The sequence below is a fragment of the Neovison vison genome, chromosome 12, assembly GCF_020171115.1.
Source record: "Neovison vison isolate M4711 chromosome 12, ASM_NN_V1, whole genome shotgun sequence".
NCBI lineage: Eukaryota > Metazoa > Chordata > Mammalia > Carnivora > Mustelidae > Neogale > Neogale vison.
Genome location: NC_058102.1, coordinates 6,569,086 through 6,594,018, shown reverse-complemented (window position 1 = coordinate 6,594,018; position 24,933 = coordinate 6,569,086). Strand labels below are relative to the sequence as shown.

At 47.7% G+C, this 24,933-nt stretch overlaps 1 protein-coding gene across 2 annotated transcripts in view; it reads right to left on the bottom strand.

The window, feature by feature from the left end:
• Positions 1-24,727, bottom strand: part of TCF20 (transcription factor 20) — a 106,144-nt gene extending 81,417 nt beyond the window's left edge. For both annotated transcript variants that reach the window (XM_044228243.1, XM_044228244.1), the window contains exon 1: positions 24,447-24,727. The gene's annotated coding sequence lies outside the window, so the exon portion shown is untranslated. The remainder of the gene's footprint in view (positions 1-24,446) is intronic.
• Between the last annotated feature and the right edge of the window lie 206 nt (positions 24,728-24,933).

The window sequence follows — 24,933 nt, the reverse complement described above, 5'->3', positions numbered from 1 at the left end:
TCTATAAATAATGTTTCAAATACCACGTTCAACACACAAACATAAGAATAGACAAAATACCATGAGTAAGAACCATCAAAAACAGTCACAGACCCAAAGGAACTCCGGATAATGGAACTGAGAGATTATAGAACAACTCTATTTCCTGTTTTTAAAAAAGCCAAGCTTGAGAAACTTAGTAGGGTACAAGACTCCATAAAAAAGCAATGTAGCAGATTTGAAAAGAACCCAAAATGAAAAAGGTAATAAACCCATCCACTGAGTTCTTAATTTCAACTAAGCACAGATGGGTCAAAGAGTGACCTGGTTAAATGCAGGACAGGTCAAAATTAAGTACCCAGAATGAAAAACGGAGAGGGGCAAAAATACAGAAGACAGGGGAAGTGACGAAAAGGACACAAAGAGGAGGTCTGACACATCCGTGTAACTGGAGCCTTGGAATGAGAAAAGAATGGGGGCAAAGCAATATGGAAAAGAACGGCTGGGAATTCTCCGGAATTCTCCGGGAAGAGACACCAGCCACAGACTCAAGAAATCTAGACTGTCTTCTAAAAACGGCACGGCCCACTCTCTAAGCATAGTGCTGCAGCTCGTTAACCCAGATCCTACTGCAGTCCTACTAGGAGCTGCACACAGGAAATAGAAAGGCAGATGAGTTCAAAGTCAAGCACCTAGAAGAGAGCTGTTAAATCATCATAACCTAATATACTCCACCTCACATGCTACCAAAAATAAGGGGGAGAAAGGGAAAAGGCAAGAAAAAATGCTAGAAGTATTTAAAAGGAAAACCCAATGAAGTAAAAAGCGATAAAACTGGAAAAGGCACTGAAGGAGAAACAATATGGAGGATCCAATGTTCTCCAATGGTCCAGGCCTAGAAGCTATTTCCATTCTTTTTACAGTGCTGGTCAAGCTCCCCTCACAATCTGAACTGAAAATCCTTGGCATGAGAAACTCAAAGAATCTTCTCCTCATATTATCCCCTTAACCCTACACCTAATAAGGGATTTTTAAGAATGATAAATCTGGGGGCACCTGGGTGGCTCAATGGGTTAAAGCCTCTGCCTTCGGCTCAGATCATGATCTCAGGGTCCTGGGATGAAGCCCCGCATCGGGCTCTCTGCTCAATGGGGAGCCTGCTTCCCCCTCTCTCTCTGCCTGCCTCTCTGCCTACTTGTGATCTCTCTCTGTCAAATAAATGAGTAAAATCTTAAAAAAAAAAAAAAAAAAAAGTCCTAGGATCTCTGCCTTCTATTAAGCTCAAAATGCTAAATGAACCCTCTCCTCCAAGAAGGTTAAAGAGACGGACACAGCTTCTAGAACACAACACATGCCCACGTAGGGACTCAAGTAGGAGTGGAACTGCCTGGAAGGTAAGTAGAAAACCCTGCTCCCAAGGTGGAAAGCTGACCTGCAAAGAAGCAGGTGATACATATACCAACGTGTGGATGAAACGAAAGGAATCCTTTCCGAAGCAAAGTTCTAGTGAAGTTTCTGGACAGGCTGTCTATCACTGGCAGTGCTCCCGTCATTCTGTGTTTAGAGTATGACTGTCAATTACTATGACATGATTCAACACATAACCCTCAATGTCTTGGTCTTAGGAATCAAGTGGTTTATAGAATTTTCCGTATGCTGGGACCACTTTCCGAGCTTGGTTTCTTCACATCTCCTGGGTCTTGTGAGCTGTAGAGGCTTCAAAGATATCGGCGAAAAAAATACAGTGAGTAAATAATAATACAGGCATCAAATTTCAAAATCATTCAAAATTGCTTCTATTTCTGGGATCCCACTACTGTTCGAACCTGCACACAGGCTTATTCATATCTAAGCCAATGTATCTAAAGTAACTTATTCAAATGATATTAGAAGAAAAGAACTCCAAATTCCCAATGAAAACTGCCTTATCTGATGTCCGATAAGGATCCAGTATCCAGAATATATACAGAACTCCTACAACCCAACACTAATGAGACAACACCACTAAAAAATAAGCAGAGGACTTCCACAGATAATTCTCCCGAAATGATACTGAAATGATCAATAAGTGCATGAAAAGATGCTCAACATTTTTAGGAAAACGCAAATCAAAACCACAGTGAGATCCCACGTCACACCCACTTCTGTGAGTACAATCAAGACCCAGGAAATGACGAGTGTTACAGGATGTGGAGAAACCGGGACCCTCCCACGTGCGGACGTGAACGTAAAATGCTGCAGCCACTCTGGAAGCCAGTGTAGCAGCTCCTCAAACGTTTAGACACGGAGTTACTGCCCATACGACCCGGCAAATCCATTCCAGGTATGCACCCCGAAGAACTGAAAACAGAGATACAAAAGATGCCTGAATGCCAATGTTCACCGCGGCATTATTCAAACCAGGCAAAAGGTGAAAACAATCCAAGTGCCCATCAGATGAATGCAGGAGTCAAATGTGACACATACACAATGAAGTATTAGTCAACCATAAAAAGGAATGAAGCTCTGACAGCTGCTACAACACGGATGACCTCTGAAAACATTAAGCTTTGTGTCCAGACACAAAAGGACAAATACTGGATGATTCCACACGAGATACCTAGAACAGACAAATTCACGGAGACAGGAAGATTAGAGGTACCACAGCCTGCGGCCAGGGGGAGGAGGGAATGAGTAGTTTCTGTACAACAGGTGCACAGTTTCTGTTTGGGGGATGAAAAGGTTTTGGAAACAGACGGTGGTGACGGGTTCACAACACTATGAGTAATCAATGCTAGTGAAATATACACTGAAAAATGGGTTAAAATTGCAACTTTAAAAAAAAAGTTAATAGTCATTTTGGAAGATCATTTGACAGTTTCTTACAAAGCTAAAATATTTTTATCAAGGGGGCACCTGGGTGGCTCAGTCGTGAAGCGTCTGCCTTCAGCTCGGGTCATGATCCCAGAGTCCTGGGATGGAGCCCCGCATCGGGCTCCCTGCTCAGTGAGGAGTCTGCTTCTCCCTCTCTCACTCCCCCAGTTTGCTGTCTCTTGCTGTCTCTCTCTCTGTGTCAAATAAATAAATAAAACCTTAAAAAAAAAAAATTCTTATCACACAAACCAGCACCTGTGCTCCTAGATGTTTACCCAAATGAGCTGAAATTTCTGTAAACACAAACACCTGCACATTAATGCTGACAGCAGCTTTGTTTATAATCGCCAAAACCTGTAAGCAATAGAAATGTCCTTCAAAAGGTAAATGGATGTAAGCTGTGGTACATCCATACAATGGAATACTATTCAGTGATAAAAAAAAAAATGAGTTACCAAGACACAAAAAGACACAAACTAACCTAAATGCACATGGTTGAGTGAAAAGCGGGTCTGAAGAGGCTACATAACTAGAGGATTCCAACTACATGACATGCTAAGAAAGGCAAAACTACAGACGGTACAAAGATCAGTGGTTGGGGGCACCTGGATGGCTCAGTCCTTGGGTGTCTGCCTTTGGCTCAGGTCATGATCCCGGGGTCCTTGGATCGAGCCCCCCATCAGGCTCCTCTCTCACTCTCCCTGCTTATATTCCCTCTCTTGCTGTGTCTCTGTTAAATAAATAAAATCTCAAAAAAAAAAAAAAAAATCAGGGCGCCTGGGAGGCTCAGTGGGTTAAGCCTCTGCCTTCAGCTCAGGTCATGATCTCAGGGTCTTGGGATCGAGTCCCACATGGGGCTCTTTGCTCAGCAGGGAGCCTGCTTCCCCCCTTCTCTCTGCCTGCCTCTCTGCCTACTTGTGATCTCTCTCTCGGTCAAATAAATAAATAAAATCCTTAAAAAAAAAAAAAAAAAAGATCAGTGGTTGTCAGGGGCCCAAGGGGAAGGAAGGGATGAACAGGTGGGTCAGAACAAACGTTTAAGACAGTGAGAGCATTCTGTCTGATGACATATACTGTAATGGTGGATACAGGACATTATGTCTTCATCAACATCCACAGAACATACAACAAAGAGCGAGCCTAAAAAGAGCCATGGATTTTAGTCAACAGTAAGATGTCAATATCAGTTCATCAACTCTATCAAGTGCATCACACTAACTAGCAATGCGAGTAACTAGAAACATCTCCCAGCAGTGGGATGAGTGGGGTACATTTAGTGTAACTGAACATTATTAACTTACTATTAAGAACCAAAACAGGTATTCAAACAAAGTCAGGATATATGCTACAATGTGGATGAACTCAAAAACTTGCTGAGTCAAAGAATCGGGGTAAAAAAGTCACAAATCCTATGATTCCATTCACATAACGTCGTCACAGCAGGTCAACCCACGGACAGACAGCAGATTGCGAGGTGCCAGGCAGGGGGCGGGGATAGCATTAGCTGCTTATGGGGCGTGGAGTTTCCTTTGGGAGTGATAAAAATCTTTTGAAGCCGAGATTGTACATTCACAACGCTGTGAACAGAATACATGCCACTGACCTGTTGAACGATTCACTTAAAAATGGTTAATTCTGGGGCGCCTGGGTGGCTCAGTCAGTTAAGCATGTGACTCTTGGTTTCAGCTCAGGTCATGATCTCAGGATCGTGAGATCAAGCCCCATGTCGGGCTCACATGCTAGGCATAGAGCCTGCTTGGGATTCTCTCTCCCTCTGCTCCTCCCCTCCCTCACTTGCTCCCCCAACACTTCTCAAAAATAAAATAATTAATTAAATTTTAAAAATAATAAAATGGCTGATTTTGGCCAAAGGGTATTGACTTCACAGTTGTAAGATGAAAAAATTCTGGAAACTACAAGTACAGCATGGTTACTACAGTTAATAATATATTATATTAAAAAGGGTTACTTTTGTGTTTTGTGAACTTCACATTAATTAAACGAAGACCTGGCTGGCTCAGCTGATGGAGTGTTTGACTCTTGATCTCAGAGTTGTGGTTCAAGCCCCCACTTGAGGTTTTAACAATAAAACCTTAAAATCTTAAACAAACACACACAAAACCAAACCCAAGGATGCATCTCAGTCTAAAAGAACCCAGGACACTCAAGAGTGAGCAATTTTATGACTTGCTCTCTCCCGCTCCTCGTCATGAATCCTGGCTCCCTCCCATGAATTTCAGTCTCCAGCCCTGCAGACCTTGGAAATACTGAACAAGTCGCTATGAAAGTTTCAAACACGGAATTCACTATTGTTTAATATCGACCTATTTCTCCTGTAAGATCTGAGCTCAAACACTAAAAGCCAACCTTTCACCATCATCGTCCTAAAATATCTCTGGATACCTTCTGTAATGCTCATTTAAGAGGGACAGAACAACTGTTTTGACCCGAAGGCTGCTTCCCACTGTGTGATGCCAACCCTTCTGCCCATCTCCTTGGGACCTCAATCTTACTAAGGTCATTGGCTCTTTACCCCAACCCCCTTTTCCAGAATCACATGTTGTCTTCTAGGGTCTTCCCTTCTCCATGGCTATATTTTCATAAGGTTCACACTGTTCTAACACGTCCATTTCCCTCACTAGACTGCTGATACCCTGAGGGCAAGTCCTGCGACTGGTCCCAGAACTCTGAGAATCAACGGCTCCTCCTCTAGTCATCTTCCCGCTGGCTGCCCGCCTCCTCCCGCAGAAGAGCAGAGCCACTGGACTCCACGCTTTACCGACCCCCTCCCCGCCCCTGCGCCCAAACTCAGCTTCTCTTCAGAAACGTTCCTGATCACCAAAATAATCCTTGTCCTGTGCCAAAACTAAATGCCATTAATTCTGTCTTTCGTCTACCTTTGTTCTTCTCTACTTCAAGAACGATTCCCAGTCCGCTCACACAGTCAGTGCACCACAGAGGATGTCAAGATGTGGGCACTACAGTCTTTGCCTTCCGACAGGACTGGGGAAGGAGGGCGAGAATGCGTTTGGAAGAGTGGAATACAAAGCAAAGATAAATATACACAAGACAATTACAAAATTCCATGAGAGAAACACCCAGTTAAGGGGATGTTAGGTTTCATGGAAGGAGGAGCAAATAAAAAGGCCTTGAAAGCCCACGAGCTCCACAGATGGAGCGCAGGCAGGGGCACGGGCACGGGACGGAGGACATGAAGCCGCAGGACAGCACGCGTGTAGGGAAACCAGGAGATGGGCCGGGAAAGGCAGGGATGGGCAGGGGGGCGGCCTCCTGCGGAGCCCTGAGCAAGGCAAGGCGTCCGCATTTAAGCCAGCACACAACTGAGAGGGACATGACAAGAGCCGGGCTTCAGACGCTGTCCTGCAGTGGTTAGAGGCCGGACTGGGGAGTGGGGCAGAGTCACCCTTTGGGACACGTGACAGCAGCGCAGGCAGGTCCCCCACTCCCTCACTCGAACCACTTCCCAGCTCGCCTCTCCACAGCAGCCTCGTCTCCTGCTCAGCTGCTCCTCAGCATCTCCTCTAGGGACGCGTCTTTGAACTCCTTTGCTTAAATCACTAACTAAAAAGGAAAATAATGTAAGAGTCTGTCCTACAAAACTGATTAGAGGCACATCGTACGGACTGATAGGACCTATGGCACAGACTCCCCACACCAAATATGTGAACCCCTACTGGGTCCCATGTGCAGTGCTAGGCAACAGCGATGCACAGGGGAAGGAGCCCGGGTCTACCCCATGGAGCTTACACTCAAGTGGAAGAAAGAGATAAAAGACAACATGTCAGATAAATGCGGTGAAGGGAGAGAGTGAGGACGAGAGCAAGTGCAAACACGGGGGCTGTCTGAGCTCAGGTGGGTGGGGAAGGAAGCAGCCAGGCAGTATGCATTTCTAGAAGGTGCACATTTTACATTACAAGGGAGAAGGAGGTTTTGGAGCCACAAAGAGCTGGGTTCAGGACTGGATTCTATCAATGGCTGAGTGACCTTTTGCAAATGACTTAATCTCTCCTGAATCTCTTTCTCTCCATTTTACAGGTAAAGTACTGAATATATAAATACTGTGCACTTAATAAAAGATATATAAATGTTAGCCCTTAGATCAGTGGTTGAACACACGTAAATTATCTTGCTGCTATATTTGCCTATAAACTGTCTAAAACGAGTAAGTTTTTGGGAGATGAACCAACTATAACAGAAACCTGGGAACTGGGGTGCCTAGGCGGCTCAGCAGGTTGAGCGGCCAACTCTGGATTTTGGCTCAGGTCATGATCTCAGGGTCCAGGGATTGGCCCAAGTTGGGGTCCATGCTCAGTGCTGCTCAGTGCTACATCTGCTTGTCACCTCTCCCTCTGTTCCTCCTACCACCCCTCAAGGTCTCTCTCTGTTAAAATAAATATATGGGCAAAATCTTAAACAACAACAACAAAACACATCTGGTAATATTTCATTAAGGAGTATTAAGAACCACCTTCATCTACACATAAAGATGCAGTTCTAGGGGCGCCTGGGAGGCTCAATTGTTAAGTGGCTGCCTTTGGCTCAGGTCATGATCCCAGGTTCCTGGGATGGAGTCCCGCATCAGGCTCACTGCTCAATGGGAAGCCTGCTTCTCCCACTCTCACTCCCCCTGCTTGTGCTCCCTTTCTCACCACGTCTCTCTCTCTCTCTGCCAAATAAATAATTAAATAAAATCTTCAAAAAAAAAAAAAGGGCAGTTCTATTATTCAGTGACAAAAAATGAGCTACCAAATCACAAAAAGACATGAAAGAAACTTAAATGCATATAACTGAGTCAAAAAAGCCAACTGACAACACTACATACTGTATGATTCCAACTCTATGACATTCTGAAAAAGGGAAAACCATAAGACAGTAAAAAGATGAGCGGCTGCCGAGGGGCGGGGGGGGGGGGTGGATGAACAGGTGGAACACAGCCTCGGGGCAGTGACACTACTCTTCGTAATACTGTAACGGGTACACGTCATTCTCCGATTCTCTAAAACCACAGAACGACACAGCACCAAGAGTAACTGTAATATAAACTATGGGCTTTGAGTAACAACGATGTGTCCATGCAGGGTCATCAGTTGTGACAATGCACCTCACTGGTGGGTGATGCTCACAGTCGGGGAGGCTGCATGTGTGTGGAGGCACACACCCTAACCCTAACCCTAACCAACTCCGTACCTTTGCTCTCAACTTTGCTGAAACCTAAAACCACTCCAAAAAATAAAGGTGGGGGGCCTGGGTGGCTCGATTGGATTAGCATCTGACCAGCTCTGGGGTTAATCTCCCTGTTCTGGGACTGAGCCACTGAGCCAGCGTAGGGAAGCCCTGCTCAGCAGGGAGTCTGTGTCTCCCTCTCCCTCTGTCCCCTACCCTGCCGCATGTGCCCGGGCTCTCTCTCTAATAAATATAGAAAATCTTTAAAAAGTAAAAAAATTTAAAAATAAAGGCAATTTTTTTTTAAAAAGGGCAGAAAAATATGTACTGAACTGTAGAAAGTTATCTCTGGAGAATGGTATTATACACCTCTGTACTGTTTTAAACAGTAAGCACATACTATTTTCATAATAAAAAGATACATGTCAATAAAAGACAGTTATAAAAGTTAAACTAAAACACAATGCTAACTTTCTTGACTTGTTTTTCTCTAACATACATAATTCTCTATGTAACTACTTCAACAAAAATAACCTGGGTGGCTTAGTTTGTTGGGCCATTGCCTTGGGCTCGAGTCATGATGCCGGAGTCCCGAGATCGAGTCGCGCATCGGGCTCCCAGCTCCACGGGGAGTCTGCTTCTCCCTCTGACCTTCTCCCCTCTCATGCTCTCTCTCTCTTTCAAATTAAAAAAAAAAACAAACACAAAAAACTATTTTCGTATGACCATTTCATCATAGTGATAGGATTTTTTCAAATTTCTAATTGGTAAGACTCAAACCTTATTCTTAAAGAAAATAAAATGTTATGAGGTATATATTTTCACAGAATGTTAGGCTGAATCAGGTCAGTAAAAGAAAGAATATATTGGCTTACGGACCTAAGTCTGAGAATTTATAGACGAACGGAGAAAAAACTTCCTATTCTCCTATTCTCAAATGATTTCATTTAGAATGAACTAAAACAGAGAGAAAACATTAGTCTGCTCCTCCTTAGGAGCCTATATGACCTAGTAATTTGCTAATGAAATCAGATATATGCCTTCTACAGGGCTGATGCTGTGGTTTTCCATTAGTGGAGACAGCTCTCGAGCTGTGCCACCACTGGGCGCCTGGAAGAGATTTCCTAACCACTCACTCACTGACGAAGCTTCTGCAGCAGATGCATGTGGACTGGTATCAAATATTAAGAATATTGGCAAAAAAGGGTAAGTAGAGATGATGCTTGGTCTGTTGAGAAGGATTCCATAAATACGTAATCTCAGCTACAATCGTTGGAAGTCACTTCCAATTCTCCCTCTTTCTAGATAAGTGGGGGGTTTTTTTGGTTGGATTTTAAGTTATTTTATTTTTTTAAAAGATTCTATTCATTCGACAGAGAGAGAGACGGGGGGAACATGAGTGGGAGGAGAGGGAGAGGGAGAAGCAGGCTCTGTTTTCTGCTGAGCAGGGAGCCCCACGAGGGGGCTTAATCCCAGGAGCCTAGGATCACGACCTGAGCCAAAGGCAGATGCTCCACGGACTGAGAAACCCAGGGGCCCCTGAAAGTTTTTATTTTAATTCCAGTTAGTTAACACAGTGTCATATTAGTTTCACGTGTACAATATATCCAATTCTCCTTAGTAACATCTTTAAGCTTTTACGTCTTCAACACAGGCATACGAAAAGCCAAAAAAGCTTCAACAAAAGAAATCATATTTACATTAAAAGACTGTTGAAATCTTAAAACCTAATATTTTGATTCTGAAAATAAGTTGCTGTTTTTTTTTTTTTGTTGTTTTTTTAAAATCACTAAACCAGCAGACTGAGCTGGCTTCCTTTGAAAGCCCAGCAAGATAAGTTCAATGAGAACAAGCAAGAGAGAAACTCACAGGACTCATTAATTCAGAAAGGGATCAGGAACAGAGTCGAAGGGAAAAAAGGAACTAAGGCTTCCATGGCATGTTCTCTTGAGAACTGGCAGCAAAATTCATTTATTAAACACACAAAAACTATTTGCTGAGCACTAACTATGTGCCACGCACTCTTCTAGGCACTGGGGAGATGATGAGGAACAGAAAGTCCCTGCCCTTACACAAATGGTGTTCTAACAAGCAGGTCCAGGCAGTTCCTGGGCTCCACTCTGCTCCTACAATCCAAACCCAAACTCCTTCCCTTCAGAGGGGTCACAGACTTATTCTGCAAGAGTTATCACCCAGTTCATTTAAATTAAACCCAGAACTGCACTGTGTACAGATTAAGGGCACAGGGTCTGCAGTCGGGATGCTTGATACCAAATCCTGGCTCTGCTGCTTTTTAGATGAGACCTTGGCAAGTTGCTCAACCTCCCTGTTACAGTGTCTTCATCTAAACAAATGGAGGAAATAGGGGTGCCTGGGGGGCTCAGAGAGTTAAGCATCTGCCTTCAGTTCAGGTTGTGATCTCTAGGTCCTGGGATCGAGCCCCACGGTGGGCTCCCAGCTCAGCAGAGAGTCTGCTTTTCCCTCTGCCTCTCCTCTCCGCTCATGCCTTCTCCTCTCTCTCTCCCCCTCCACCCCTCTCAAATGAATTAAAAAAATCTTTAAAAATAAATAAATAAAATAAAAATGGAGATAATAGTACTACCTCATAGGATTTTTTTTTTAAAGATTTATTTTATTATTTATTTGACAGACAGAGGTCACAAGTAGGCAGAGAGGCAGGCAGAGAGAGAGGAGGAAGCAGGCTCCCCTGCTGAGCAGAGAGCCCGATGCGGGGCTCAATCCCAGGACCCTGGGATCATGACCTGAGCTGAAGGCAGAGGCTTTAACCCACTGAGCCAACCAGGCGCCCCCCTCATAGGATTTTTTAAGAATTAAGAGAGTTACTATTCTTCAAGTGTTTGGAACAGTATCTGGCACTTAGAATTATTATTTATATAATTTTATTACCTATTATTTAAGACTATTTATTCCAGTTTTTTATAAATAAAAGATCCTCGCCTGTTTTACAATCAAGTGGGTTGATGCCAAAATTTCCTATAAATCCATTTATTTCAACCAGCTGCTAAATTTTGCAGATCTTTCTCATGCAGACTGGAATCTTGATGAGGAAGAAGCACAGATGATCGGTTCACCAGCCCTCCCCCCCACCCCCCCACCCCCCCGGAACTAGTCTCAATATCACACCTCTCTTCCCAAAATCTTGTTCCATTTATGAGAATCCAGTGCCCTGGCCCAGATCCAAGGCTCACTCTTCACCCACAGCCCCTTGTGACATCCCTTCGCTGTCATTTCCAGGCCCCCTGAGTAGCCTGAGCTTTTCCCTTTAATATGCCACAGAGTTGCGGGCCTTGGTTCTTGAGGGACCTTCCCTTGGAGTGCTCCTCCCTGACTCGGCCGCTTAGCTTCTCTCCCAGCCATGCTCCCAGGAGGTGCTCGCACGTCTGTCCCTCCCTCTACGGTGCTCTCCAATCCTCTTCCCACAGCTAAGCAGAAGGAAAGCCCCTGCCCCCCCAATTCTCTCCTGGAACTCAGGCTACCACTATTTAGCCTTACAGATCCCACAGAGAGTTTATAAACGTGAATCTTCCCTGTCAGACTCTTCTACAACACCGCACTCCAGGGAAAGGGAAGGGGTCTTACTTGTTCTGCATTTCTGGTTCCTAACACGGCATGGAAGTTAGCAACCTCGGCTGAAGTGAAATGGGAATTTCATTTTCTCTGATATTTCATTCCTATAGGCCTCCTTTAGCCTTGTGTCCCTTATCTTTAGAGATAGCCCATGGCTAGCCAATGTAAAAATATTTGCATTTTTTATAAAAAAAACTAACACTGAATAAATGCCGCAGGCTGCAAGACCCTTCCATGTGGCAGGTTCACCGCCACGGCCAGGGCGCACTGTGCTTGTCGGAGCTGTTTGGCGGCAGGAGGAGGAGATGCACAGACGGCAGATTCTTTAGGCCTCTGCCATCGAGTAGGGATTACTGAACGAACACAAGTGAGTCTGTTCCAAGGTCTACAACTCCCCGGGAGAAACTGCTGGCCGTCCTCACGCAGCAGGCGGTTACTGGGTTTGTTCCCCTAAGCCACTAACACCCCACGCGTCTGCTGTTGTTTTCCTTCGCAGGGTTGAGAAAGAGCTGACCGTCACTCTCCAACACATGCTAAGACCCTTGGTAACTTACTGTGTAGAATACTTCATCAGGTTAAATTAACGCAGTTCTTTGGCTGATATTTTCTTTGAAATTCTTCCCCATTCTTAAACCATTTTCGTTATTCTTAAGAACACTCTGCACGTTTTTGGGTTTTTGGTTTTCTTTGTTTTTTTTACAACGAATCCAAATTTAACATTATTCTTTTTTTAAAGACTTATTTACTTATTTGAGAAAGAGAGCCCATGTAGATGCGTGCATTCTGGGGGCGAGGTGCTGACGGTGAGGGAGAGAAATCCGGAGCCGCAGAGCCCTGACACAGGGGCTCGATTTCACGACCTGAGCGGAAATCAAGAGTCAACGCTTAACTGACTGAGCCACCCAAGCGTCCCCAAATCTGACATTACTTTTAATACCTACCATGTGAAAGAGATCAAGAATTAAGATTAACAAGACATGGAGGCCACCTAAAAATACACAATTCTGTGGTGAGAAAGACACATGCTCTATCAACCGCAATGTACGACATACGTAACTGTAACATATGGGTAAAGACAGAGGAGGAGATGGGCATTCCAGAGCACAGCCTCACAGGCAAAGCCGGCATTTACTCGCAGCGCACTGACAGGCAAAATGCCAGATGCCGGGGCCATAAAATAAAACAAAACACAGCCTTGACTGCAAGATCTTACCACCTAGTACAGTGGTGTTCGAAAACATTTTGCAGTTTTTCCAGCAAAAATTTTACACATATACCCAAAAGCTAAGAAAGAGATGAAAGGGTGTGCCTGGATGGCTCGGTGGGTTAAAGCCTCTGCCTTCGGCTCAGGTCATGATCCCAGGGTACTGGGATCAAGCCCCGCTTCGGGCTCTCTGCTCAGCGGGGAGCCTGCTTCCTCCTCTCTCTCTCTCTGCCTGCCTCTCTGCCTACTTGTGATCTCTGTCTGTGGAAAGAATAAAAAAAGAAGTTACTGGTCTAATCAATGGGAACAGCAGAGGCATCTGGAGAAGGAGTGGAATCGCCAGACACAAGGCAGGAAAAGCCAAAAAGTCCAAATCACTGGAATCTAAGCACCAGACAAAGCATTGTAAAGGTCTGATCAGTTTCTCAAAAAAACCCAGAGATGGAAAGCTCATCCTAACCACTTTCTACCCGCCCCCCGCCCGTAATTCCTGTTTCCTTAGCAGCTCTACCTGCTTGCCACAGCAGTTTCCTCGAATCTTTCTTGCGTTCTTCAAGCCTCCAACTCCCCACCTCACTCTTGTCCCTTAGCAGGATCTTCACAGAACACATAGAAAAGTACTGCTTACCTGCCAGCCCTCAGGCCTGTGCTTCCCACCCACACACCTGCTTTCCTCCCAGAGTATTCTCAACCGTCTGAACCAACGCCCCTGATCACAGCAGGCCCTGCGGTCTTGCGGTCTTGCGGAAGGCCTCCCCGCCCAGCACGCTCTCCTGCAACTTCAACACAGTCCTGTACTGCTCCTTCCCACTTCCCTTTACACATGTTCAAGGTTCTCACACATTTTAAAAAAATGTCTTCTCGGGGCGCCTGGGTGGCTCAGTCGGTTAAGCATCTCCCTTTGGCTCAGGTCATGATCTCAGGGTCCTGGGATACAGCCCTGTGTCGGGCTCCCTGCACAGCAATGAGTCTGCTTCTCCCTCTCCTTCTGTGATCTCTCTTGTAAATACATAAAATAAAAAAATAAATAAAGAGGGCACCTGGGTGGCTCAGTACGTTAAAGTCTCTGCCTTCGGCTCAGGTCATGATCCCAGGGTTCTGGGGATCAAGCCCCACATCGGGCTCTCTGCTCTGCGGAGAGCCTGCTTCCCCCTCTCTCTCTGCCTGCTTCTCTGCCTACTTGTGATCTTCGTCTGTCAAGTAGATAAATAAAATCTTTTAAAAAATAAAAAAATAAAAATAAAGAAAAAAAATAGTCTTCTCTTGACCCCAGATTTTTCCTGCAGCTATTTTTTACTCTCCTTTAACAGCCAAACTTCAGGCAGACTTGATCCCAAACTTACTGTCTCCACCTCACTTTCTCATGAACACACGGCAAGTCGGCTTCACCTACCCCATCTCCTCTCCTCCCCTCCCCTCCCCTCCCAATGGACACTTGGACACTGCCTCGGACTTGGAACACTTTCTGTCCTCGTGCCATGCATTCTGAGTTTTCCTCCAAAACTGTTGGGCTGCACCCCCCTGCTCCTGAAACACTGCCCTCCTCCCTCAAATGTTCGTATTACTCAGTCTTGTCGTCCCCTCCAAGTCACTGTCATTATCAGCAACAATAACGGGGGGGGGGGGTTAAAACTACAAAACCTCCCAAGTAAGGGCTGAACTCTGAAGCCGTCACTGCTGCTGGGAGACGCTCAGCACTCAGGCAGGGAAAAAGCAGCCGCTTCTCTCCCTCTTCATAGGCACATCCTTGTCCAATCCCAAGAAAAACCTCATCTATTTCTAGGCCGGACCACATGTGCTCACCTCCGAGTCTGAGTCTACAGCCCAGTTCCTTCTCCTAAATGTCACATCTGTGCCTCAAACCCTTGATGCCTTCCCCAAACTTAAGTCCAAAATGAAATTCATCACTTTATACCCCAGCCCAATCACTTTTTCTCCACCACTTTCTATTTCAATGAATGGCACCACCATGACCTAGTTCCCACGCCCGAAGTCCTTACTCTCCTTGGCCCCTTCTGCCTCACAGGGGGACCTCCTGAGCAGGCTCCTCAGGTCGCCACCATGCCCCACGCCTTCACTCAGTCAATCCTTTTGTCCCGTACGGGCCAAATGCTACTGCAGACACCAGGAATACAGCAATGAACAAGTCAAGCTCAATCTGAGAGGGAGGAGGGACGCCTGGGAGGCTCAGTCATTAACTGTCTGCCTTCAGCTCAGGTTATGATCTCAGGTCCTGGGATCGAGCCCTGCATCAGGCTCCCTGCTCATCGGGAGGCCTGCTTCTCTCTCTCTCTCTCTCACTCACCCCTGCTTGTGTTTCCTCTCTCCCTCTCAGTCAAATAAGTAAAATCTTAAAAAAAAAAAAGAAAGAAAGAAACTCTGAGAGGGAGGCGACAGGCAGACAAATTTCAGATTTGATCAAAGTTATGAATAAAATAAAGCTGGGTGATGTGATGGGGCATTACTTTAGACAGAGGGTCAGAGAGAACCTCCCAGAAAACTAAACATTTAAAACTGAACCTGAACCGCAAACAAGTCTCACACCGATCCGGGAAGTGGAGTGCTCCTGGGAGCGGGAGGAGCCAAGTATAAAGGTCCTAAGGCAGAAATCAACTTCAGGTATTCAAAGAACAGAGGGAGAGTCAACAAGGCTGAAAAGTGTGCGGAATGAGGAGGCCGGGGCAGATGAGCTCAGAGGAGACGGGGCAGGTGGGCTCTAGCTGGCCACCATGAAAGCAATGGAAAGCTACTCAAGGACTGTGGGAAGACAACTGACATACCCAATCTGAATTTTTAAAGGTCACTTTAGCCGATAAGTCCAAGAAATGGTTTGGGAGGAGACCAAAAACAGGGGGTTGGAACACCACTCAGGAGGCGACAGTCCAGTCCGGATAAGAGGGGGCGGTGCCTGAGACGGGAGAAACAAATTCAGGATAGGTTATGGACATCAAGTGAACTTGCTGGGAGATTAAAAGTTGGAAGTGAGGGGGAAAGAGAGCAATCTAGGACAACTCCTAGGTTATTTGTAGGTACAGACAGTAAAATTACATGTAGTCTATGATTCAATCAGATGTGATGACTGCCTATCAAGACAGAGTAAGTTCTCTCCTGTCTCCGCCCTGTCAATCCCCTTCCACCCCAGAAGCAACCACTGATTCGATTTCTGGTATCATAGACTGCTTTTGCCTACTCCAGCTCTTGTAAGTGGGATCATCCATTATGTACTTCCTTGGGTCTGGTTTTTCATCCGGCATTAATACCTGGGAGAGTCAATCTTACTACGCGTATCAGGTCTTCCGCTGCATGAATGCATCTGTTTATCCATTCTCTCACTGATGGACTTCTGGACTATTTAGAGTTTCTGGCTACCATGAATGAAGCTGCTACAAACATTCTTGTATAGGCTTATTTGTGAACGTGTATTTTCATTCCTCTTGGACAGATACCTAGAAACAGAACTGCTGGGTCACAGCGTAGACATACATCCAGCTTTTTTTTTTTTTAAAGATTTATTTATTTGTTTGAGAGAGAGGGAGAGAGGGAGGGTGGGAGAGCGAGACAGACTCCAAGCAGACCCCACGCTCAGTGTGGAGCCTGACAGAGGGCTCGATCCCATGACCCTGAGATCATGACCTAAGCCGAAACCAAGAGTCAGCCCCCTAACCAACTGCACCACCCAGGCACCCCATTCATTCAGCTCTTGAAGAAACTTACAGTTTTCCCAAGTGGTGGCATCATTTTACACTTTACATCATTTTCATCTTTGTAGATGGACTCTACGGACACTTTCCCTCCTTACCCCAACATCTCCTTTGCTGCCTATCTCATGCTACTCATTCATTCAACAAATATCCTGAAGGATAAGAAAAAGGCTGGGCTGGCCAGAGTGCTCGAGGCTGAGGAAGTAGCATATGAAGAAGTCCCTGAGGTGGGAATGAGCTGGGTGCCTTCAGGAGACTTTTGAGAAGGAATGTGGCTGGAGGACGGGAAGCAAAGGCAGCAGGAGGGGCAGTCAGAGAGGCGGGCAGGGCCCAGGGGCCTGAGGGCCTGAGAAATGATTGTCTTCCAAGCACTGTGAGAAACCGTACAAAAATGTGAAGTGGAGGGGAGACAGGTAACTCCTGGCCACTCCAGGCAAAGCAGAGGAGAGGCAGACAGGAGGAGAAATGGGCAGGCCATGCTGCGAGGCAATCGCCGTGTGCCAGGGAGGAGCTGATGGTGGCTCAGAGGGCCGTGGCAGGAGAACGGACAGACTCCAGTCACAGCACAGAAACTGCGCTGACAATGACCTGGTGATGGACGACATGTAGAGGAAGGGGACAGAGAGGGAGGACGCTAATCTGGGAAGCTTCCTGGCTAGGAAAGCCACTCACGGAGAAGGGGACAGGTGAAGGAGAAAGAACTTTCAAGGAGTATCTATTCAGTTTTGGACTCCCGAAGCTCAAGCGACTGGTGACCGACGCACGCGGTGCTGTCACGCCGCAGCCGGGGGAGCCGGACAGATCGGCGGAAGTCACCAGCGTGGGGCTCGTCAGCTCACAGATCTAGTCACGAAAGCCTGGGGGTATCCGAGAGCACCGGGGAGAGAGTACACGACAACACGAGGGTCCAGGCAACACCTCCGGCCCAGCAGGAGTGGAGTGAGCCGCAGAGGTGGGAAGGGAGAGCTGAGGCACAAGCGGGTCGAAGAGGAAGTAAATGATCCGCCTCTGAGAAGCCGCTTGTGACCTGCCTTTCTCTTTTCTTTAAGATTTTTAAAATTTATTATTAGAGAGAGAGGGTGACTGAGCAAGAGTCGGGGGAGGGGCAGAGGGAGAGAGAGAGTCTTTAGAGCAGACTCCCCGCCAAGTGCGGAGCCCAACATGGGGCTCCACCTCACCTCCCTGAGATCGCGACCTGAGCTGAAATCAAGAGCCGAACTGACTGGGCCACCTGGGTTCCCCAGGTGACCTTTCCAGTTAAGGTTCCACATCGTGGTAGAGCACCTTGTACTCCCTCGTCAGAGCAGTTCTGACACCCTGTTTATGTGCCCTTCTCCGCTGGGCACGTATGTGAGACCCCGAGTGTACTCTCAAACCGACACACTCGGCAGGAACCCCCCCCACTCGAGGCCAGGGTCTTGGTACAGGGCACACAGTGTTGAATGCTAGTGTCCTGGACAAGTACCATTTACTGCGTGTCCCCTAGAGGTAATGCACTCCACTGTATACTGTTCCTGTGTTAGTTCCTCTTCCCAACGGCCCCAAGGAAAGTGCACTTCCATTTTACAGATGAGGAAACTGTGGCTCAGGCAAAATGTCACCGCCAAAGTGATGGAGCCAGACTGTGGCTAGACATCCTCCTTCACATACGCTCTGCTGCCTCCATGAAGTGCCCGTCATGTGGCCTCTTCACAGCAGGACTGCCCTCTCACAGTCCTGCCAAAGGGATACGAAAGCTGTCCCCAGGTCAGTGGCCCGCCAGAGCCCTAAGTCAGGGAAATGCCCCGGGACGCGGCTCTGCTCGCCAGGACTCCTTGCTCTCGCCACAGTGAACTGTCTCCAAACTCCAGTGACGTTTCGTACTTAGGCTGCTCAGAAGGCAGAAGAGAAACCTTCCATGAAACCAAGGTCTGGAGGTGAAAACATGGGACTCTTATGGCTTAACTCTTGAATTTTAGAACTCAGCCCCATTTCAGAAATTTCCCCCTGTACCTAAAGGGCTTTACTCTAACTTCACAACTAATGCTGAATGCGGCATGTGTTCCAGACCAAGACATGATCAGGACGGGATCAGGTCTCCGGGGGGCCTGAGAAACCCAACACTACAGTTCTGTGTGAAAAGTAACAAGGGTATAATATTCTTTTCCATACTCTGATTTTCAGATTAATGTGCTGCCTCTAATCTGACTTCTACTGCTACTACTACTACTTCTTTTTTTTGCGAGAGCAAGGAGAGAGAATGTGAGGTGGGGGAGGGGGGGAATCTCAAGCAGGCCCCACACCCAGCATGGAGCTGGACACAGGACTCAATCTCACAACCCTGAGATCATGACCTGAGCTGAAATCATGAGTCAGACACTTAGCCAACTGAGCCACCCAGATGCCCATGCCCTGACATCTTCAGACTGGAAATGGGCATCTTCAGCCCATCTTCAGACATGGGCTTTTTCAAACTGAGTGGGTACATTAGTACTCAGAGACTTCCTTTCGTTTTCCACTCAGGAGCAACTATTAATTGTCAATCTTCTGGTGACAGCATGGGCTATGGTGGAAAGAAAACCAGCCTCACTGGCGAAGAGCAGAGTCCTGGCCTTGACTCCGTCAGCGTAAAGCTGCATGAATCTGGAAGTCACCACTTTCCTCAGCATCTCTTCTGAGTTGTAAAGCCAAAGGGCTAGCTACACTAGCTGATTTCTAAGATTTCTTTCAGCTCTCTACAGAACTCTATAACCAGAGAGCAGGGACACGGTGAGTAAAGGTATGCGGGACCCAGCAGGATGGCTGGGAAGGGCTGGGAGGATGAACCCTCCAGGCTATGATTAAACTACCCGTCTGACCTGCACTGTTCCTCTCCCTGCCAGAGCCCCCTGACTCCGAGCTATCCTTGCTTCCCGCAACAGCCCCCACAGTTCCACTCAGTCGCTCGGGATCCTCTGTGTGACGAAATGCCTAGCAGAGCGCCCTGCACACAGATGTTACTCGTATTTGTTGGTTTCACCTGAAGCTTTAACCAAGTCGATGATTACAACAAAGACACACAAACACAACTGAAGAGTGTTTCTAATAACGCCCAGCACTCACCAATATTGTAACACATTTCTACTTTTTTTTTTGTTTTTTTTTGTTTTTTAAATCAGAACTACCCTTTACAAGGGGGTAATCGTTTTTTTCTCTCTTACCCTCTCAGCTCCTTTGAGCCAGGTCCCCAATCACAAAGCATGAAGATATAAACAGAGGAAAGGCTTCAACCAACCCACTTCTATTCTTTGGATTAACTTCCCAAGATACTCAGGGCTAAAGCAAATTACTTACTTTGTTTAATGCCATTTTTATCCATCCCACAGACCAAGTCTGACTGCCCTGCTGGCAGCAAAGGCTTCAGAAGACGGAACATTGACTCTCCCAAGTCACTACCATATTGTCTTTCTATTCTCATCTCATAGTTATCACTACCTGATATTCTTATTTACTTACTGTTTACAGCCCATCTCCAGGGCAGGTTCCTTTTCCCCCTTGCCCACCACTGCATTGCCCATGCTTAGAAAACCGTCCATAAACACCTGTTAATGAAAACTAGAACACACACAGAGGGCCTGCGTCCACATTCAGGGATGTGATGTGCAAACATGGAAACCACCTTCCCATCAGGCGCTGTGGCATTCAAGTGTTCCAATGAACTTCCACCCTTCCCTATAGAACAGCTTACATGTGCACACCACAATAAGGATATTTCCCCCTACAGCTAATGTTTTCTCTTTCTTAACTTCCCCACAATGAAGCATCAGATAACAAGCCACAGATACACCAATAAGTCACTTTCTAGTTCATCTTCCTGCTGGGTTGCGCGCATTTCCTACAAAGCAAACACAGCTCTAACGCGAAAAGTACTGATTGTGTTTGTCACCATGAGAACCTTTTCACCCACACTGCACACATCATAGGTATTAAGAGGACTTTTAAGCAGCCTAACTAATAATAAAAAAGCTATCCAGTCTAAGTGCAATGTGCCCAAATTACGCCCCATGAAAGCCAAGACTTCATTATATTTCAAATGTGTAACTTTGATGTACAGTTATACTCCGACATAAACAGGGTTTTACGGTTTTGCTTCATTTTGTTACTTTTATCTCCACAAAAAGAAAATGAAGGCAGCAGAGTCAGAAACCCCAGACAGATCTAATGAGCACTAAGGTGCCTTAAACACAAGCAACCTCAAGGAAGAGAACTTAAGCCACACAAGGGACTGTCTTCTGGAAATGTATCTTTCCAGTCCCATCTGGTCAAACACAGACCATGCAGTGCAAACTTGTGTGGCAGCACAGACCGGAAGAAAGACAGCCCCTTATATACCATTCTCTGAGCTGATACAAGAAGTTTCTGGCTCAAAGACAGAATGGCAGAATTGGGAACGAAGGAGAAATTTTTTAGATTACATCTCAGGTACACTAGCAAAACTGGCTAGTTATAGGGAAAGTGAAAGTGTATAAACATCCCAGGGGTCACTAAACCAGAGTCTGATTCGGTGGCATAGCTGCAAAAACCATGCTTTCCAATATTTTGCCCAAGTCCAGATTTCCATTTCACTATAACTTAAGAAAAAAAAAAAATAGGGCACAGCAGGAAGTATAGACTCCAAGGCCAACCTACCACCACATGATCTGTGCCATACGCAGGCAGTGAGCTATAACCCATCTAGTCAGGCTTTGCAGCCACGCTAAGGATGGTCGCAGCCAATCTCTGACCCTCACTAGCTCTTTGACCTCTCAGGAAAAGGAGAGATCACTTACACCTCTCAGGTCTGCTGGGTAGATTCTGTATAAGACAAATTAAACAACTGGGACAGAACCTAGCATAACGGTTTTAAAAAACAACCATAAAAAGCCAGCACAAATATTAGCATTCTTTCCTATCCATATGAAGAAAAAGCTGGACTTACCAGACATCCAACTTTAATTTCTTGGTTTAAATGGATGTGATTTAAACTACATTCCACTCCATTTTATGAAATTAAAGAAAAAAGTATGCCACTAAGAGATTACGGAACCTAAAACCCATGTCTCCTAACATCTTACTGCCTTAGCAACCTTCTCTCACGTGCACACACGAATCACCTCTAAGTTTTTTTTTTTTTAAGATTTTATTTATTTGACAGAGAAAGATCACAAGTAGGCAGAGAGGCAGGCAGAGAGAGAGAGAGAGAGAGAGGGAAGCAGGCTCCCCGCTGAGCAGAGAGCCCAATGTGGGACTCAATCCCAGGACCCTGAGATCACAACCTGAGCCGAAGGCAGCGGCTTAACCCACTGAACCACCCAGGTGCCCCACCTCTAAGTTTTATAATAATCTTTTCCTCGTTATGTTATAACACAAATACAAACATGTGTGAGTGTGAGAATGACTTACGACTTAAGCAACCAGGATTTTTAAAATCCCACCCCAAACACTAGGTCATAATTCGAATACCCATACAGAATAAATTACTTATTTTGAGAAACTTCCAATTATTACTCTGTGTAGCCATATTAAAGCGTCTGCCTATGTGACAGGCCCGATGTTAACATATGAGAAAAATTACACCAATCCATCTCCATAGTCAACATGATGAGCACACATCCCCTTGCTGAGACCCTTTCTGAAACTGTACAGACCGAATAAAAAAAGTGGGAGAAGACACATTACACCACATTAGGCACATGCCCTCCAAGCATCAACAGTACCAGAAATTTAAGACAGACAAGACCAGAGCTGAGGCTGGTCTAAAAGGGCTAACCAGTCGATAGCATGGCCTGAGGCTCTCACACACCATAAAATCAGTGAAACTAATTGGGGTTCTGCAGCATCTGAGAGGAAGCATCGGCCACCATTATGGAATAAATTGGGGATGCAAACAATTAGTGCACCCTGAGGTGACAGTTAATTCCACCACCATACCATTTCACAGGAGATATTACAGAATTCCACTTTATCCCTACTCTTGAGAATACTGAAGTTGGAAATTTCAAAAATTAGCCAAATGCCAAATATGCCTTCAACAAATTTTAAATAAGGTCCCTCCACAATTCCCTGCATAAAAAGACCTTGTAACTCTTTGCGGCCAACCAATATACACAGACCCGCATACATTTACATTATGCACACTTCCAAACAGTCAAATGTTCTCTGAAATCTTTCTCCTGGTAACTTTTTTGTACAAAGACAAAAAAACATAAGACATACTCAACACAGACTGTAATACAGTACACTTTCTGAGAAGCACAGAACAGTATCTGGGATTTGAGGAAAAACTATGCTAACCAAGTTCAATGCTCTGTTGAAGAAGGGAAAAGGCTGGATACTAAAAAGTGGGACAGGATCTTAAAAGCCAGCAGAGAAACATCCCGCATTTCTCAAGAAGGCTGCCTCTGTACAAAAGCACAAGGTAGTAGACCAAAAACAAACAAACAAACATTAAAAAACCAAAACAAACGAGAAAACCTACCCACAAGCCCTGCAGTGTTTGACCTAGAAGAGAGTCCTCATTTAATAGAGAAGGAAACTGGGAGGCTTGAGAGGTTAGGTAACTTGGCCGGGGTTACAGTTTATTTGGGGGCAAACCTGGAAGTAGATTCCTGGTCTCCCAGGTTGGACTTCACAGCAGTTTCCCACTCTACCCACGTAAGATCTACCGCTGCCACCCCATGTAAGATGTTTCATAAAAGTCTTCACTGAAGCTGTTAACATAAGGGTCCAATTATCATTCAGAGATCTGCCTGTTAGATAATAGCTTGAAAATTCCATCCATTTTACAGCAGTTACCAGAGTCCTCTAATCTCGGGGGGGGGGGGAGGCAAAGAGAAAAGGGGGAAAAAGTCCTAATTTTTATCTGTCCCCTAAGGGCAAACGAAAGGGATGCCTACAGACCGGCAGATAGCTCTAGCATCCACAACCACAAAAACAGACAATAATCCCCACCCACAGGCCCAGGAAGGAGACCGCTCCGCGCTCCCCCAGCCCCAAAACACACCGAATTCCACTCCCATCGCAGCGCACGGGAGGCATTCCACCTCCAGCCGCTTCTGAGCGAGCTGGCCCAGAGGGGCCGCTCTCCTTCAACCACTCCCCCCGCCCCGAAGGAGACGAGGGGCTTCAACCTCAGGCCCCTAAACGGGCGCTCGCTCGCACCCGGGACCACCGGCTCCAACACCCGCCCCGCTCACCGCGGCGGGGGAGGAGGAGAAAACCCCACGCAGGAAGTGTGTCCCGCGCTCTGCTCCCCGCCCCCCCGCGCCTGGACCTTGCGCCCCGCCAGTCGGTACCTGTCCTCCGCCCCCAACAGGCGAGAAGCTGCCGCGTCCACATGGCTTCAGGTGTTCACATGGCAATAAACGGGCCCCCGTCCCTCCCGCGGCAGGGCGCGCTCCGACTCCGGGCTGCCAGCGCCGCTCCCGCCCCAAGCCCAGCCTTCGCCCGCCGGCCTCGCCCCCAGCCGCCACCAAGAGGCGAGCGCCGCGGGACGCCGGGGGCTGCCAGGGGTCCCGGGGTGGGCGGCGCTGACCCCGCGGACCCCTGGGCGCCGCCCGCTCACACCCGCCGCCTTTGCACCCGAGGCCGCGACAAGCAGGTACCTTCCCCCGACACCCTAAGGCTAGGACTGGTGCCAAAGCCTACCGGACTCCCAGGCCAGACCCCTCAGACCCCCTCAGTGCCCTAACGCCAGGCCGGGCCCCTTCCCCTCCGCACCCCCAGGCCAGGCCGCTCCTCTCTGCACTCCCGGGTCGGGCCAGGCAGGGACCTTCCCCTCAGCACCCCGTGCCCTGGCCTCGGAGTCCAGGGGGCTCAGCACTTCAGGTCGGCCGGGCTAGGACCTCTGCCCCCGGCCCCCGAGGCCGAACACCCCGGCCCGGCCCCAGCCGCTCAGCTCTGACCCCTGCCCCTCCCCCTCAGGCCCGGGCGGCGGTTACCTGCAGGGGCCCCCCGCCCGGTCCCTCGGCCTCGGCCGGGGGCGGGAGGGGAGGGAGCGGCGGCGGCGGCGGCGGCGGGCGGCGCGGCGCGAGGTGGGGGTGGGGGAGCCTCCGCCGCCTCCAGCTCGGGCGCCCCGGCCGGCGGCGGGGCGGGCCGGGGCCGTGGCCCCTCGAGCCTCGCTCCGGCCCGCGCGCTCGCTCCCTGGTCAGGCGCGCCTCAGGGCGGGCTCCCCCGGCGGAGGCCGCGGCCGCCTCGCAGGGGCCGAAAGCGGCTCGGCTCCGGGTTTTTTCTCTCCATTCTCCCAACACACAGGAAATAACAGAGCGTCAGGTGACGGCGCGCGGCCAATGGGGAGGCTCCGGGCCGCGGCGCGCGGGCGGGCGGGAGGGCGCGCGGCGGGGCGGTGCGCGCGGCGGGGGCGGGGCGGCAGGGGGCGGGGCCGGCGGGGGCGCGCGTGCCCACCCGCGTGCGGCGGCGCGGAGGCCT